This window comes from Saccostrea cucullata, unplaced genomic scaffold (assembly GCF_032062105.1).
Source record: "Saccostrea cucullata isolate Sc308-1 unplaced genomic scaffold, CSIRO_AGI_Scuc_v1 ctg639, whole genome shotgun sequence".
Lineage (NCBI taxonomy): Eukaryota > Metazoa > Mollusca > Bivalvia > Ostreida > Ostreidae > Saccostrea > Saccostrea cuccullata.
Window position 1 is genome coordinate 5,279 of NW_026926185.1, and position 4,278 is coordinate 9,556.

A 4,278-nucleotide genomic window follows, 5' to 3' on the forward strand; every position below is an offset into this window, starting at 1 on the left:
ATGTATGAGGTATTTCATTTTTATGGGAAATGCCGCACGTCGGCGCTCGCTATGGCCCGAAAATAGGCCTAAAGCGAATTTCACAATTTTTAACAACTTTTCTACAATATCTTTTTAACTGGAAATATTTTGTAAATATATATAGAACAAAAGAAGTGTAGAATTTCAAGACCTTTCAAATGATATGTAGAAAAAAGGGCTAGCCCCTAAAATAAAGGGCTTAGAGGGGCCGAAATTGTTTTCTTTATATCTCAAAAAGTATTGAGAATTTGTAATAGGTTAAAGAAGCAAAATTGTTCAAAATGTCAAGTAAAATCTATTTTTAATTATATTTATCTAATGACAGAATTATTGGTATCCAAAAGAATTTAAGGCATTGCCATAGGAATAACTATGAAAACTATAGTTACGGTACCATGCACCTTTTCAAGAGCTATATATGGCCAAGGTTAAAATATTTCAAAAGTCTCAATGTTTAAGGTCAAGAGGTCAAAAATATTTACACCACCCACTCTAAAGTCATAGACAAGATTAAAGTTTTTACAGACCGACAAATAGAAAGCTTAAGACCGACAGACGGACAGTACAAAAACTATATACATGTACCCTTGAATATTTAATTACAGGGGCATAAAGAGATTGAGAGAGAGAGAACAACCTTACCTCTCTTTTCCTTGGTTTGGATCTCTACTACATGTACTGACAGGCAATGCTGCATAAAATATACAAAAAACATATAATATATTGTGTGATTTATTTTATGGATCTTGTATTTAATGTTAATCTTCAAGAGTCAAGAATGAATTGGTGCAGCTTAAATTGCTATGGTTTCAATGAGAAAAATGTGAATACGCCATCTCATTAAAAGGAAAATGGACATGTGTACCATTCTTGCTGCATGTTCAGTGAACTAACGTCTTTGACTTTTACATTTTTGTTTCCTTCTTTTATTTTTAATTATTTTTTTCTTAGTAGTTGAGAAAATGAAAGTATATAATTATATTGCTGCAATATTTACATGAGGCACATAGTTGTCTTGGTGGACTAGGTGGGGAAAGGGGTTCCTCTAAGAGTGTCTCCATGACAATGAATGCATGACTTGCTGGAGATTGGGGTGGCACAGGAAGGTTCTCTCAAGCATCTTGCCAAAAGTCCACATTATGATCCTTAGTAACAGTCTGAGTTGGAGATACTGCCATGGAGGATATTACTATAGAAAAAAAAATCATTATTATTAGTCTTTCTTACCTAATATACACATGCACTGCCATGGTAGTATGCAGCCTCATGAAGCAATTCTTATATATATACTCACAGCATAAATTTATCAGACAACATCTTTAATCAAATATTTACTTTTCATATTTATAGCGCTTTTCTTATAGATATTTATATTTATATTTGTATGATTGAACACATAAAAATAATAATTAATTTTCTTTATTCTATACAAAGTCATATTTTTAAATTCTTTTAAATTTTTATATTCTTTTCATCTTGAAGAATAGTTATTTTGTGATTTGTCTTGTTTTTTTCTTCTTCTAAAATTTGTTATTTTTTAAATGAAACAAATACACATGTATTTATAAACAAACATTTTTAATGTTAGAAAAAATTGGCACCCCCTCCCCCCTTACTCTGAATTTTTGTCAAGATGATAAGATGGGCATTACAGTTATTTATCTTAAAATCCATTTATACCCTATCTATAACTTCAGAATGTGTATTAAAGCATTGGTTGATTAAACTTTTTGAGGCTCTTCAGATTTATGTTTTAACTTGGATCCACACCAGAGACATACCGTATAAGTGGAAATTTTAGCGAGACGCAAATTTAGCGATTTCTACCTAAAATCTGGTATTTTATTTTTAGCGAGAAGTAAATTTAGCGATTTTAAAATGCTAACTAAAGAAGCTATTGCAAATAATACGCAAAATTTTTTTTAGCGATATTAAATTTTAGCGATGTCAGCACCCTTGCTAATAATGCCAAAATTAAATCCTCGCTAAAAATTCTACTTATACGATATAAATAGATCAATCCATGTGTATTATTTTCGGATTCGACATCCGTATCCTCATTCTTCCCATTTTAATTGAAGATTAATTACTGCAACTAATATGAAATCTACTTTTCTCTCAAATTCAAAATAAAAATAATCAATCAAGATGTAAGAAACATATTTTGTGAATCAAATTTAATCTAATCAAATTTTAAACACCCGATGCACTAGGCTAGAAGAGAGCACGTACATGTTGATGGTGAGTTCGCCTCTTAATTTTCATTTTGACTCAAAGGGCATACTTGGAAGATTACAAACGGCAATCTAAGAGCAATATAATATAATTTCTTAACTAAAGCCTTTCATGTTCGATCGCAATTCTACATGCATGCCTCGATTTGTATTACAGTAGCCCCATCAAAAGGTCAAGGTCACGTAAACAAAATCGAAAGAAAATACGGAAAAAAGGACAATATTAGTTAACTATTCAATCATGGTTAACAGCGTTAATTGGGTTTATAAAATAAAAGATAGGCCTTATAATGACAGAAAAGATAACCCAACCTTCTGTAGGTCTTAAATATAGATTTTAACAGCAACTGAGTAAGGTTTCATGTTTTGAAGCAGACGAAAATCATCAAAGTCAAGTAGGCGGCTAAGGCCATGGGATATTGTACAGTTTTGTTCCGATTAAAGTACAATATTTTGAATGAAGTAGTATATTATTTTGAAGTGATAAAGTAATAATTAAATAATTATATAGTTATTTAAACAAAGTAAATTCAATGAAAGTACAGTTTGACATTATTTCATTGTGTGTTTTGGCCTAGCTGCTATCACAGTTTTAATCATTTTCCCATTATTTTTTTTATTTTTATACATATGAAATATGGAGATAATGAGCATATTAGATAAGATTATTGTTGATGAACACATAAAAGTCATATTTTACCAGAACAGCCAGGCATTGAGGTTTCAATGCCCCCCTCAATCCCATGGAAGGAACTGGCATCCTTATACATGTCAACAACATCCTGCATTGTCTGGGAAAGAGGGATGGGTGGAGGCCCTCCTCCTGTCTTTGACATCTGTCTTTTGTTCTCGGTAAATTTCATTTTGGCCTCCCGACACATGTTACGCCATTTGTCTTTTACTTCGCTCAAACTCCTCTTTGCCACCCCTACAGCATTTACTTTTCTGACAATTTCAAGCCAAATGGCTTGCTTCTTAGCATTGGTAACCGTGTTACTATGCTTTGCCTCCAGAATAGGATGAAGTTTTACTTCATTTTTGGTAATTTCTACCTCATTTAAGAAGAAATTAGTGCTCCTAGCTTTCCTATTCTTTTTCAAGCACACGACGTCAGCCATGATTGTGTACAAAGGAAGTAGAAGTGCATTATGGGTAACCAAGTGATTACCAAGTGATTAAGCAGTTAACACAGTGTTAGCTAACCAATGCGTTAAATTGCTTTTGAACAACAGAATTTAACCACTGTTTTAGCTAATCATATGATAAAGGTTTAACACATAGTTATCCTTAACCACTGTGTTAAATTTAACCAACTTTTGAACAACCGGCCCCTGACCTTTGTATAACTACCTGAAGAGCCAAACATGGCGAAAGCGCTTGCAGTGAATGTTTTGTGATATTTTTGGATTTTTACTTTTTACTTTATATATATATATATATATATATATATATATATATATATATATATATATATATATATATATATATATATATATATATATATATATATATATATAGTATAAATCCACACACGTATTGTTATAATAAAAAAATCACAACACCGAAATAAACTCAACCGGTTTCATTTCCAATCTTCAGGAGTTTAACAATACAATGCTAAGTTACACAAAATCAACATTCATATTGTGACGTCATAAAGCGCTAATACTTAGTCGCGCTTTAGCAAAGTTCATTATGACGTCATGATAATACGTAAGTTAGTTATTACGGGAAATTCGATTTTTTATACAAATAGCAGTTATATTATGCAGGTAAAAGAATATTTCTTAAACGAAATATAATTATGCTGCATTTAAAACAGGTTTATGTCTGTTTATAAAATGTTTTTCTTTAGTTTCACGTTCTTTTTCTGTAGTATCCCTTCGGAATTTGTAGAAAGGAAAAATTTACTGGGGGTTTTATTTTTGGCACAGTTTCTAATGTGTTCGCTTACGGCGGTACACTGGTATTTCGGTTCCCTAATTTGTTGTCGGTGTACGGTCATTCTGTGCCTCAGGGTGTC

At 31.7% G+C, this 4,278-nt stretch overlaps 1 long non-coding RNA gene across 1 annotated transcript; it reads right to left on the bottom strand.

Moving 5' to 3' along the window:
* Positions 1-663: 663 nt before the first annotated feature.
* Positions 664-3,265, bottom strand: LOC134271013 (uncharacterized). Its single transcript, XR_009992933.1, has 3 exons — positions 2,956-3,265; positions 1,019-1,210; positions 664-712 (listed from the first exon to the last, which is right to left on the bottom strand). It is a non-coding gene; the product is annotated as an uncharacterized LOC134271013 (long non-coding RNA).
* Positions 3,266-4,278: the final 1,013 nt, after the last annotated feature.